This window comes from Arachis ipaensis, chromosome B3 (genome assembly GCF_059453495.1).
Source record: "Arachis ipaensis isolate K30076 ecotype BB chromosome B3, ASM5945349v1, whole genome shotgun sequence".
In the NCBI taxonomy this organism is placed as follows: Eukaryota; Viridiplantae; Streptophyta; class Magnoliopsida; order Fabales; family Fabaceae; genus Arachis; species Arachis ipaensis.
Window position 1 is genome coordinate 130,946,141 of NC_142438.1, and position 14,373 is coordinate 130,960,513.

A 14,373-nucleotide genomic window follows, 5' to 3' on the forward strand; every position below is an offset into this window, starting at 1 on the left:
TCGTCAAAATGGCGCCGTTGTCGGGGAATTGCAATGGTGTTATGTTATTGGTTATTGTATATATGTGAATATTGTGAATATGTTTGCGTTTTGCTTCTTTGTTAGTTCTTACTAGTTTTTAGGATTTAATTTTCTTGCTTCTTATTTGATTTTATTTTTATTTTCTCTTGCTATCATGAATTCTCACTTTGGCTATGAGTGTGATTACAACTATGTTGTAGGTAATGGGGGCTACAATGAATATGTGTATCAAGAATGGGATAACCAAAGGTGGGAAGAGCCACATGCACATGATCAATCTTCATGGCAACAACCTCCACCAATACATTATGAAGAAGAGCCATTCTTTGATGCATATCAATCTAATGGCTATGGTGAACTCCCTTGTGACTTTCAAGAACCACCACCATATGCCTATGAGCCATACCCTCAACATAACCCTCAACCATACTCAAAAGCCACTTTTCACCAACCACCTTCATATGACCCTCATCCATATCTACCATTACAACAACCGTATGAGCCATATGAACCACATATAGAGCCACCACCATCTCAACATCACCACTTCCAAGAGCCACCCCCTCCATGTTATTACCAAGATGAACCTCCTCAAATGTATGAAAATTTTCAACCACAAATGTATGAAAATTTTCAACCACAAGATGAATACCACTTTCCACCACAACCTCCCATGGAAGAATATTCATGTCCATCAATCCAAGAGCCATATGATCCTAATCATATTATCCAAGAAGAACAAGAGTCAAGGGATCATCTCAAGGAAACATTGGATCAACTTCAAGCAACCATGGAGCGTGTTGTGCAACAAGTGGAAAGAGTGAAAATTATTGAACCACCACAACTCTACCAAGAAGAACCACCTTTCTACTATGAACCCTTCCCCCAAATTGATGAACCCTTCCATCCACCCCAACCTCCAATGGATGACATCCTTGATGTTCTTGTTCAAGGACAAGAGGAAATGAAAAGGGATGTGCAACAATTCACGGCCGCCTTGGATGAGGTGGTAAACCGGTTAGCATCCCAATGCTTGAACTCTCAAGGAACTCCCATGGCTACATGTGGAGAAACAAATGAAGAGCATAACATGAAGGAGAGATTGGTGGAGAACGAGGGAAGTTGCTTTGTATTGGAATAATTGGAGGAAGCTATAATTGTTGAAGAAGAGGAAGAATTGGTTGAAGACTTAGGAGATGCGGAGCTTCCATGGGAACATAGAGTTGAAGAAAACCCCTCCAAGATGATTGAAATTGATGCTAGGAAGAAAAGTGCACACCTTCCAAGACATATTCCATATGAAGATTTGGATGGGATAGAGCAAGAAGTGAGTTCCCTTGGTGATGAAGATCAAGCATCAAACCTTAGTGGTGAAGAATCCTTTGAGCATGAAGAACCTTCTCCCAACAAGATGGAAAGCAATGTGGAGGTAAATTTTTCTTACCCTCCCATTTATGACTTGAGTAGGAGAAAAGGTTTATATAAAATTGCTGAACAAAGGATTATAATTGAGAAGTCTTGTGAAGAGGTGGAAATCCTTAGAAAAAGGAGGATGGAAATTGAATACGCTTTATCAAAACTCGTGGAGTTGTCTTTGCCTAGGTTGCCATCTACCCCTTCATTTGAGTGGGTGAAATTTATTTCTATTAGCTTTATTATCCCACTTGAATATGGTTTGCTTGAAACGGATGGCCAACTTAGGGAGCTTTGTGGGATGAAGCGTAAACGAAAAAGGTTTTGTGGTGGGCGTTGCAAATCAAGGCTCATTTTAGTTGATACTTCAAGAGTTGAATACAAAGGTGGGAATAGTGCTCAAATAGATAGGTCTAGGAGGATTGTTGGGCATTTCATAGAGAATTCATCTTGTTCACCACCCGGATGGATTAATAATGATGATCAACTTCAAGACGGGTGTGAAAACAAAGTGTGGGATCCCGGATTACAAGAAGAGGATCAACTTTGGGAGCCCCAAGCTTGTGAAGAACTCCATCAAGACTTGGCTCAATCCATGAAGAATCTTGGGGCACAATGGAGAACCAAGCATTGGTGGGAGTTCCAAGATGAATACAAGCACAAGCCACCTTGATGAGGAGCTCCCCATAAGTCCAACTTAAGGACAATAAACAAAAGTGCTAGGTGGGAGACAACCCACCATGGTAAAATCCTTTCATTTTCTCTTTTGTATATATTGGTAGAATTAGCTTAATTTCATGTTTTGTTTAGTTAGTTGAGTATGTTTGGTAGTTTAAGTATGCTAAATAAGGTTTTATGGTGTTTTGGTAGCTGTTTGGAGGTTTGGAATGCTTGGATTGGTGCAAAAACATAGAAAAAATTTTGAAAAACAGAGCACCATCCACGCGTACGCGTACATGGCGCGTACGCGCACTTACAGCATTTTTCGACCATCCACGCGCGCGCGCCATGCGTGCGCACGCGTGGATTGAGAAGTTCCAACCTCCATACATTTTCCAGAGAGTTGTGCCTGCGCCGCGCCAACGTTGTGCCTCTGGCACAAACCCCACTTGCGCACGCGCGCACATGACGCGTACGCGCCACTCTCGAAATAAGCCAACGACGCGCACGCGCCATGTGTGCGTACGCGCGGATTTCTTTCTCCCATCCACTTTTCTTTTCTTCTCCTATTTCCAATTCTTTCCTTCTCCTTTCTTCTCCCCTTCTCCTACCCCTCATCCAACACTTCCAAACACCATCGATAACCATTTATTTTAGTTGGTTGTTAGTTAGTTAGTTGATTAGTTAGTTTTAGTTTAGTTTTCATTTTATTTTCTCTCTTTTCATCATAAGTGTTGGAGTATTGACTTTGTTCACTATACATTGCTATATCCCTTATTGCCTAAATGCTATTTTAGCATGAATGTTTTTAGATAATCTTTGTTGGATTCTATGATTGAGGTTATATTTTGTTACTTGGTTTTGGGTTCTTCATGCTTACCTTTTGAAAAATACCAAGTGATGAGAATTGTCTTCGAGCTTATAACTCTTTTGAATTGCATGTTGTAGCTAGCCACCATGTGATTTGAACCGTATTCTTTGATTAGGCAATCTCTTGATGGATAATGTTGAGCATTTACCTTAATGCATTGTATTTCATGATTATATCCATCCATATGTTTGACTTGAATGCTTTCACGCTTCTCTAATGCTTGTCTTACCTTACAAGCTTACTTAAAGCATCTCAAGCACACTAGGATGAGTGAAGTGCATGCTTCTTTTGTGACATAGCTTTTATGCTAATGTGTATTCTAAACCGCGCAATTTAGAATTCACACACCTAATATTTCTTAATGTCACACTAATTCACTCACCTCATTCTAGTGATTTACCTCATTCCAACAATGTATGCTTCCTTGCTTTTATATCTTCTCATCTTATGGTGTTATATTTTTGTTTTTCATAACGAATGCACCACAAGCAACCATGGAAGCGGAAGAAAGAACACATAGCAATCCGGAGAGTCGCCGTACCCCCTTGCTCATCTTTGAGTGCACCGAGGACGGTGCAAACTTTTAAGTGTGGGGAGGTCGTCCGACCGATCGGCAATTTTGGGTGACAAATTTCTAATCCCAACACTTTTGCATTTCATTTTAGGTTTTTAGGATTTTCACTTGCATTTTCTTATTTTTGCATACATATACACAATAAGCTTAGTCAAAATAATGAAATTTTTCGAGAAAATTATCTATAAGGCACTTCAATTGATTTGAGTGAAAACTTTTCATAGAACTTGCTTGAATTATATATATTGTGGAACATGTTTTGAGCTAAGAACACAAGCTTGTGAGATTTGAGCCTAACGGTGTGGTTACATCTTACAAGCACTTATTTTTCCTTCTTGTGTGCATTATTCTCTTTCTATGATTGTAATCTTTGATTTGTTTGATTCTTTATGTCCATTATTTTGTGTATTCATGCATTTATATGATTGAGGCCATCATTTTATTAGCTCAGTTACCCAAATAGCCTTACCTTTTATCTTCCTTTGTTAGCCAAATTTGAGCCTACGCTTAACCCACTTGTTCTTATTTTAGCACATTACAAGCCTAAAGCGAAAAACAATAATTGTCCTTATTTGGATCTTTGATTAGCTTAGACTAGTGTGTGTGAGTATCATTCAAGTGTGGGAACCTTGGGACATTGGGTGAATAAAAGGGTATTTTGTATTGTTATTGAAAATATTGGGAATTGGGTACATACTTATGTATTGATCAAATGTAAAACCTTATGCATTGATGCTCTTGTATATAGAAAGAAAAAAATGAGAAAACAAAAGAAAAAGAAAAGAAAAACAATATGGAAAAAAAAATTTATAAAATAGAAAAAGAAAGAAAAGAAAAAAAAAAGAAGAAAAAAAAATAATAAAAAGGGGACAAAATACCCCAAAGCGAAGCTCAATAAAATCAATGCATAAGTGTTGTGAAATGAAAAAGAAAATGCATGAGTATGTGAAAAAGTGAAGAATGGGTAGCTAGATTAGAATTTAATTGTATAGGATGTCATAGGTTAGGTGGGAAGTTTAAGCTTATCAAAGATTCAAATTTCAAGCTCACTTGACCAAATATGCATCCTACCTTGACCCTAGCCCCATTACAACCAATGAAAAGACCTCATGATACTTGTATGCATGCATGAAATAAATGTTGATTGTTAGAAGAAAAACAAATCTTGGAAAGCATGAAATAGAGGAGAATTGAGTGAATCAACCCTAAACACTTGAGCGAATAGAGTGCAAACACATCCGGTGAGGGTTTGATGCTCAATTACATGTTTTCACCTATGATCATCATTCTTCATGCAAGTTTGTTAAAATATTTAATAACTCAATTCAATTGTGGATTAGACTTGCTAGTCCTTAGCCCTTGTGCATATATGTTTCTTGGGAATTGATTTATTTTGACCAAGCACTTGCATTCATTTAGATAGTTGCATATAGGTAGATTGCATTTAGTTAATTTTCATTGAATAAATGCCATACCCTTACTTCATTCTTGGTTTAAGCATGAGGACATGCTTGGTTTAAGTGTGGGGAGGTTGACAAACCCCATTTGTAGGGTTTATCTTGTATTGATTTTTGGGGATTTTATCACCTTTTACCCATATTTATTCAAGAAATAGCATGGTTTTGTATATTCTCCTTTAATTGTGCTTGAATGTGAAAACATGCTTTTTAGGACTCAAAATAGCTAAATTTAGTTCACCTTGATTCTATTAGATGCCTTGATATGTTTGTTAAGTGATTTAAGGTTTAGGAGGCAAAGATTGGATCAAGGGAATGAAGAAAGAAAGCATGAAAAGTTGGAGAACTCATGAAGAAATGGAAGAACCGGAAAGCTGTCAAGCCGACCTCTTCGCATTTAATCGGCCATAACTTGAGCTACAGAGGTCCAAATGATGCGGTTCCAGTTGGGTTGGAAAGCTAACATCCGGGGCTTCGAAACGATATAAGATTTGCTATGGTTGAACCGCGTATGGTGGCGCGCACGCGCATAGTACGCGCACGCGCCGTTGCTGCCACCTGGTTCACTTAAAGCAAAACGTGGCCAGCGATTTTAGAAGCCTTGTGGGCCCAATCCAACTCATTTCTGATGTTATTTAAGCCAAGGATTGAAGAGGAATCAAGATACTTTTTAATCATTAGCTGAGTTTAGTAGTGAGAGTTAGTTTCTAGAGAGAGAAGCTCTCTCTTCTCTCTAGAATTAGGATTAGAATTAGGTTTAGTTTTTAGATCTAGGTTTTAATCTTTGCTTTCTTCCACTTCTATCTCTCAATTCTTTGTTGCTACATTCAATCTTCTTCTATTCCTTTGTTGTAATTTCCTTTATGTTGTTCTTATACTTTGTTGTAGATCTACTTTTGCTCCTTCTATTTTCTTTCAATTCAATTAGAGGTAATTCATAATAATTGTGTTCCTTTTGATTGTTGTTGTTAATTCCTTGCCATAATTGTTGTTAGATTCTATTTTTGTTATCAATTTACTTTGCTTTTCTTTTATGCCTTCCAAGTGTTTGATGAAATGCTTGGTTGGATTTTAGTATAGATTTTGTTCCTCTTGGCTATGGTAGAGTAATTAGTGACGCTTGAGTTATCTAATGTCTTTGTTGATTGATAATTAGAAGTTGCTAATTGATTTAGATACCACTAAAGCTAGTCTTTCCCTTGGGAGTTGGCTAGGACTTGTGGAATCAAGTTGATTCATCCACTTAACTTTCCTCCATTATTAGAGGTTAACTAAGTGGTAGCAATGGACAATTGTGGTCACAATTGAGGAGGATAACTAGGATAGGACTTCTAATTCTCACAACCTTGCCAAGTGCTTTTTAGTTGTTAGCTTATTTTCATTGTCATTTACATTTCATGTCTCTTATCCCAAAACCCCAAAATACAATCCATAACCAATAACAAGACACTTCATTGTAATTCCTAGGGAGAACGACCCGAGGTTTAAATACTTCGGTTTATAGAATTTAGGGGTTTGTTACTTGTGACAAAAAAAATTTTGTATGAAAGGATTATTGTTGGTTTAGAAGCTATACTTTACAACGAGATTTCAATTGTGAATTCTAAGCCACACAAAAATCCAATCGTCAGGAATCCCACAGTAACCTGCAACATCACGAAGAAAGGTTAACGAGCCAACATGGAATCATAGCAAAGACAATATATGGACTATAACGGATTGAGAGAATGACCATCACAATTAACAAGAATGGGAAGAAAGAATGTAGAAAAGACTGCATCAACCTAGTGGGTAAAATAGTAGTAGATATAGAAATCAGCTTCAAGGGAAGCAAGAATGCACTTTTGGGCATCTGGAGAAACCTGAAGGATATCTTCATTTCTGAAGTAGGGAAGAACAAACTACTGGTTAGCCTCAGGGACCAGAAAAGAGGGTTGCAAATTCTCAAGGGGGCCTTGGTGTGTCAAAGGCCACCTCCTTAACTTGCAGTTATGGGGGTAAAATGCGGCCATTTATAAATTTAGTCACGAGCTTATGGAGTTTTGAATACAAATACATGGAAAGAGATATTACAAAAACCATTGGCAATATGCTAGGAATAGTGGTTGAAGTGGAGGATCCGAAAAGGGGAAACGTCTTTGTCAAAACCTTCCTAAGAGTTAGAGTGGCCATAAAAATTTCAAAACCCCTTCCTACGAGTTTCTGGATGATTTGAGAACAACGACAAAAAATATGGATAGAGTTCAAGTATGAAAGACTCCAAGATTGCTACTGCTTGAGATGTGGTATCATAGGACATGAAAAAAAAAAGAATATAAAATTTAGCTAGTAATGTCTAGCTGGGATCCTTTGAGACCAAGATTTGAACTAGGGTTGGGAGTGAGCCCAGTTAGGCAGTTTTCAACAGAGGGATGGTACGCGAAATCGTGATTATTAGTTCCCTGGCTATAGTGCAAAAAACTTGGTGTGGGAGAACGTGATTTCAAGACATCTTCATAATTCCGTGTAACTGACCAGCAAGTGCACTAGGTCGTCCAAGTAATACCTTACGTGAGTAAGGGTCGATCCCACAGAGATTGTCGGCTTGAAGCAAGCTATGGTCATCCTTGTAAATCTCAGTCAGGCGGATTCAAATGGTTATGAGGTTTTGATTATTAAAATATAAATAAAATATAAAATAAGATAGAGATACTTATGTAATTCATTGGTGGAGATTTCAGATAAGCGTCTGGAGATGCTTTGTTGCTTTTGAACTTCTGCTTTCCTACTGCCTTCTTCCAACCATGCGTTACCTCCTTCCATGGCAAGCTGTATGATCCTCTCGAATGAAAACAAATCCATATGCGCTGTCACCGCATGGCTAATCATCTGTCGGTTCTCGCTAGCGTCGAAATAGGACCATTGTCCTTTTGCACACTGTCACTGCGCCCAACATTCGCAAGTTTGAAGCTCGTCATAGTCATCCCTTCCCAGATCTTACTCGGAATACCATATACAAGGTTTAGACTTTCCGGATCTCAGGAATGCTGCCAATGGTTCTAGCCTATACCACGAAGACTCTGATCTCACGGAATGGAATGCTCTGTTGTCAGGAAAGCAATCCTGCATCGTGAACCAGGAGGCCAAGAGATACACACTCAAGCTATTGCAGATAGAGCGAAAGTGGTTGTCAGGCACGCGTTCATAAGTGAGAATGATGATGAGTGTCACGGATCATCATTCATCATGTTGAAGTGCGAGTGAATATCTTAGAATAAGAATAAGCTTGAATTGAATAGAAGAACAGTAGTACTTTGCATTAATTCATGAGGAACAGCAGAGCTCCACACCTTAATCTATGGGGTGTAGAAACTCCCGTAGAAAATACATAAGTGAAAGGTCTAGGCATGACCGTGAGGCCAGCCTCTCCAGGGTAACTAAGTGTAGAATAAATCTCTAAAAGTAGTTTTTATAATAAACTAGTAGCCTAAGGATACAGAAAATGAGTAACTAAGTGCAGATAGTGCAGAAATCCACTTCCAGGGCCCACTTGGTGTGTACTTGGGCTGAGCATTGAAGCTTTTTCGTGCATAGGTGTTCCTGGAGTTAAACGCCAGCTTTGGTGCCAGTTTGGGCATTTAACTCCAATTCTGGTGCCAGTTTGGGCATTTTACGTCAAGATATTTTAGGCTGACTTTGAACGCCAGTTTGAGCCATCAATTCTCGGACAAAGTATAGACTATTATATACTGCTGGAAAGCCCAGAATGTCTACTTTCCAATTCATTTGAGAGCGCATCAATTGGGCTTCTATAGCTCCAGAAAGTCCACTTCGAGTGCAGGAAGGTCAGAATCCAACAGCATCTGCAGTCCTTTTTCAGCTTCTGAATCAGATTTTTGCTCAGGTCCCTCAATTTCAGCCAGAAAATATCTAAAATCATGGAAAAACATACAAACTCATAGTAAAGTCCAGAAATGTGATTTTTGAATAAAAAATAATAAAAATATAATAAAAAGTAATTAAAACATACTAAAAACTATGTAAAAACTATGCCAAAAAAGGTATAAATTATCCGCTCATCACAACACCAAACTTAAATTGTTACCTGTTGATAAACTACTATTTCATGTTTTATCTTGTGCTTAATTGAGTGGTTTTTATTAACTCTACCCACTTATTCATACAATTTGCATAGTTTTACATTTGCCTTCCTAATTATGTGCTTTGATTGAAAACATGCTTCTTTGGCCTTAAGTTCCCTATGTTTAATCCTCTCTTATTACCATTAGATGGCTTGATATGTGTATTAAGTGATTTCAGAGATTACAGGACAGGAATGGCTCAGAGGATGTAAAGGAAGCATGCAAAAGTGGAAGGAATACAAGAAGTTGGAGAAATTGCTAGGCTGTCCAGCCTGACCTCTTCGCACTCAAACGGCTATAACTTTAGCTACAGAGGTCCAAATAATGCGGTTTCAGTTGCGTTGGAAAGATAACGTCTGGAGCTTTGATTTGATATATAATTTGCTGTAGTTTTCCTGACGATAAGTGACGTGAACGCGTGATCTACACGGACGCGTCGCAGTGGCGAAAAAACTAGCGTGTTTGAATTTGAAACCAGCGAATTCTGGGTTGTTTCTGACCCAGTTCTCGACCCAGAAAACACAGATTAGAGGCTATAAAGTGGGAGAATGCATCCATTCACAATCATAAGCCCATTATTTACTTTTAATAATTTAGATGTAGTTTTTAGAGAGAGAGGTTCTCTCCTCTCTCTTAGGATTTAGGATTAGGATTCCTCTTAAAGGATTTAGAATTTCAACTCTTCATCAGGTTCAATATTTCTTTTACTTTATATTTCTCTTTTACTTTTAGATACTTTAATGCTATCCTTTAATTACTTATGTTGCCAAATTGGCTTATGAATTCTTTATGTTTAGATTGATTTTCTCTTATTTAATGCAATTGAGGTATTTCAGATCATTGATTCTTATTTAGCTTTTTTATGTTATTGTCTTTAATTGATTAACTGGAAGCTCTTGAGTTATCAACTATCCGTGATTGGTTGTTATGTCGGCTAAATTGACTGGTATTCCACTAACTCTAGTCTTTCCTTAGGAGTTGGCTAGGACTTGGGAATCTAACTAATTAGTTCACTTGACTTTCCCTTGCTTTCATAAGGGTTAACTAAGTGGGATTAACTTCCATTCTCATAGGAGTAACTAGGATAGGACTTCCAAATTTTCATACCTTGACAAGAGATTATTTTACAGTTATTTATTTATTTTATTTGTCATTTAAATCACTTGTTCCTTACTTTCAAAACCCCAATTTACAAAACTCATAACCAATAATAAGAACATACCTCCCTGCAGTTCCTTGAGAAGACGACCCGAGGTTTAAATACTTCGGTTATCAATTTTAAAGGGGTTTGTTACTTGTGACAACCAAAATATTTGTACGAAAGGATTTTCTGTTGGTTTAGAAGCTATACTTACAACGCGATCATATTTTTGCATTTCTTTACCGATAGAAAAACCGATCGTCAAAATGGCGCCGTTGCTGGAGAATTGCAAACGTGTGCCTTATTATTGGTTAATGTAAATATTTTCTTTTGCTTGTTTATTTGTTTTTATTTTTATTTTTATTTTTTTGCTTTTTCGTAAATTAAGAGGTTATTGGTTTTTATTTAGTTATTAAAAATTTTTCAAAAATTTGTTCTTGGTGTTCATCTTGATCTTCAAGTTGTTCTTCATGTTCATCTTGACATTCAAGTTGTTCTTAGTTGTTTTCTTCGTTTTGATCTAAAAATTTTAAGTTTGGTGTCATTTTATTGTTTTTCTCTTTCCTCATTTAATTCAAAAATATATTTTCTCTTTATTTTTATTGAATTTTTGAAATTTCCATAAAAAAAATTCAGATTTTGATTTTAAAATTTTTTATCTTATCTTATCTTAGTTTTAAATTTCAAAATTCAAATCTTTTTCAAAAATCATATCTTTTTCAAAATCTTATCTTATCTTATTTCAAAATCAAATTTCAAATTTCAATATTTAAATTCCAAAATTCAAAATCCAAATTTAAAATTTAAAATTTAAAATTTTAAAAATCAAACCTTTTCAAAATTTAAATCTTTTTCAAATTTTTATCTTATATAGTTGACTTTTTCAAAATTCAAATTTCAAATTTCAAATTTCAAAATTTAAAATTCAAAATTTAATTTTCAAAATTTAAATTTCAATAACCTTTTAATTTAAATTTGTTTTTATTTTCATTTTTAATTTTTATTTTCTATTATGAGTTCTCATCCCCATCGCTTTGAGTTTGGTCCCAATGCTGTTGCAAGGAATGGAAATTATAACAGGAACATGCATCAAGGTCAAAACAATCAGAGATGGAAGGAGCCACGAGGATCTGATCAACCCTTTCGACAACATCACCTTCCAAGATACCATGGACAACGACCATCCTACAATGCATGCCAAGACAATAGATATGGTGGACCCCCTTGTAGTTACCAGCAAGTTCCATCATATGCCAATGAACCACCTCCTTAAAATAGCTTTGGACTACCATACTCACAAGCCCCCTACTACCAAACACCATCACATGATCCTAACCCTTATCCACCAAATCAACCACCTTATGAGCCATATGAACCATATCTAGAACCACCCCAATTCTAACCCAATTACTCCCAAGAACCACCACCTCCATATACACCATGTCTACATCCATCAATTCAAGAGCACTATGATCATAATCATGTTATTCAAGCTGGACAAGAATCAAAGGATCGTCTCAAGGAAACAGTGGATACATTTCATACAACCCTTCACCAATTGAATCAAGCGATAAATCGATTACCTTCCCGACGTTCGGACACTCAAGGAACCCCCATGGATTCATGTAGACAATCTAATAAAGAACGTAGCATGAAGGGGATATTAGAAACTCCAGTGGACAGTACGGAGTATGACTTTGTACTGGAACAAGTGGAGGAAGCCGAAATTATCGAAGAAGAAGAATTGGTTGAAGACTTAGGAGATGCAGAACCTCCATGGGAAAATCCAGTCAAAGAGCCTCCTTCAAAGACGTTTGAAATAGATGTTGAGGAGGGTGTACAACCTCCAAGGCATATCATGGTTGAAGACTTTGAAGGGGATGATCAAGAGATGGATTCAATCATTGATGAATTCTTATCTACAATTGAATCCTCTCCCATTGGACTTGACATGGAAATTAAAGAAGAAGAAGCACAACCTCCCATGCCCTTGGTGAACAATGAAGAAGAAATTAAATTGGAAGAAAGCTACCAAGAGGAAGCGGTTGAAATTGAAAAAGCTTACAAGGAGGTGGAAGCTGTTAGAGGAGAGCACAAGGGAGTGGAGCTTGCAAGTTCATTAGAAACACCTCTCCCAAGGCCATTACCGTCCAACACAACGTTCAAGTGGGTAAAATTCTTATCGTTTACCTTTACCTTCCCACTTGAATATGGGCTACTGGAGACGGATGGTCAACTTAGAGCTCTTTGTGGCATTAAGAGTAAGAAGAAGATGGTCAGTGGTAAGAATTGTCCTGCAAGGTTCATTATGGTTGGAAGCTTTAAGTTTAAACGCAAAGGTTGGTGTAGAGCTCAATTGAATGGATCTGGGAAGTTGTTTGGACGCTTCAGTGAGAATTCTAAGGCTAAACCACCGGGATGGAATCATGATAATCAACTTGAAGACGGGTGTAGAAACAAGATTTGGGATCCAGGAATATATGAGGATCAATTTTGGGAGCTCAAAGCTTGTGAAGAACTCCATCAAAGCTTGAGGAATTTACTTGGTATTGATAGAGCTTATTGGAAGTTCAAGCATTGGTGGAAGTTTCAGGATGAGTTCAAGCACAAGCCGCCATGACAAGGAGCTCACCAAATGTCCAACTTAAGGACTTTAACTAAAAGTGCTAGGTGGGAGACAACCCACCATGGTATGATCGTTCCTTTTTCATTTTTTATTTAGTTTTATTTGTTTTCGAGTTTTATTTTATTTTATTGTATTGAACCTGGAGTTTTGCATAACATTCATATTAGCATTGCATTCTGCATACTGCATTACTAAAAAAAAAAACACGCACGCAACGCGGCAGCGTCGCTGACGCGTCCGCGTCACTAGTGCGTTGTGAAGAAAAGAAAGTAAACAAAAAGTCACGCGAAAGTGTGGCTGGAGGCGCGCTTTAGGCACAAACATGCCCACGCGTCCGCGTGACCCACGCGGCTGCGTCATTTGGAAAAATAGCCTCCCACGCATCCGCGTCACCCACGCAAACGCGTGCTCCAACAAATCGACGTAAAAGGGGTGCATGGCCAAAAGTTGTGCTGGAGTGGGGCTGGACTGGTGCTAGACGCACAAGCCTTACCACGCGAACGCGTGCCCCACGCGTCCGCGTCATCCTCCAATCTTGGCCATTCACGCGATCGCGTCCACCATGCGAACGCGTCACCTCGAAAATTGGCAACAATGAGTTTTGAACAGAGAGTTGTGCGGGCGCAAGGCTGCCCTCGCGCCAGTAGCACAGAACAAGTCACGCGTCCGCGTGACTGACGCATCCGCGTCGATTCCTATAAGCGTAATTCGCACGAATGCATACCCCGCACGTCTGCGTTGCCTGCGCCGCACAACTTATCCAGATCAAGGCCAATTATCTTGTCTTTTCTTTTCTAATCCTAATCTCTTCTATCTTTTCTTTTTTCTTCTTTCTTTCTTACTTTATTTCTTTCACTTCTCATTCTTTTTCACCTTCATTCTATTTTACTTAATTTATTTGCATATTTCATTCATTGTATTTTAATTTTATGCATATTTTTCTTTTCTTTTCTAAATTTATTATTTTTCCATTGGTGTCACTTGTTCATATTCAACTGTTGTGTCTTTTCTGGTATTATTTTGGTGCTCAGTGACTTGTTTTCTACTGTTGGATAATATTATTTAAGTCAATACTAATCTTTTATGATATTTGTATTAATTTTGTATTGACATTAATTTATATTGTCTTGCACTCTCTTCCCCATTGTTACAAATTTTTGCACTCTTGATTTGCCATGTACTTCTACTGTTTTCTCACTTGCATGTTGTAGCTACCATGTAATTGGGACCCTTATTATCTGGCATTAACACCCATATTTTATTTGTTTTCTATTTTTATTTTTGGGTTACTTTTCTTCTTTTCCCTCTTCTTTCAGGATGGCCACCACGAAGGGAGAGGAAAAGCTTCTTAATGGAAAGACAAACAAGTCCACCTGCACAATCTTTGGAAAGTATCAGTTAAAGCAACCCATCCACTTGTACATCTTAGCATGCACCGAGGACGGTGCAATCTTTAAGTGTGGGGAGGTCGATACCGATCTCCATGTGT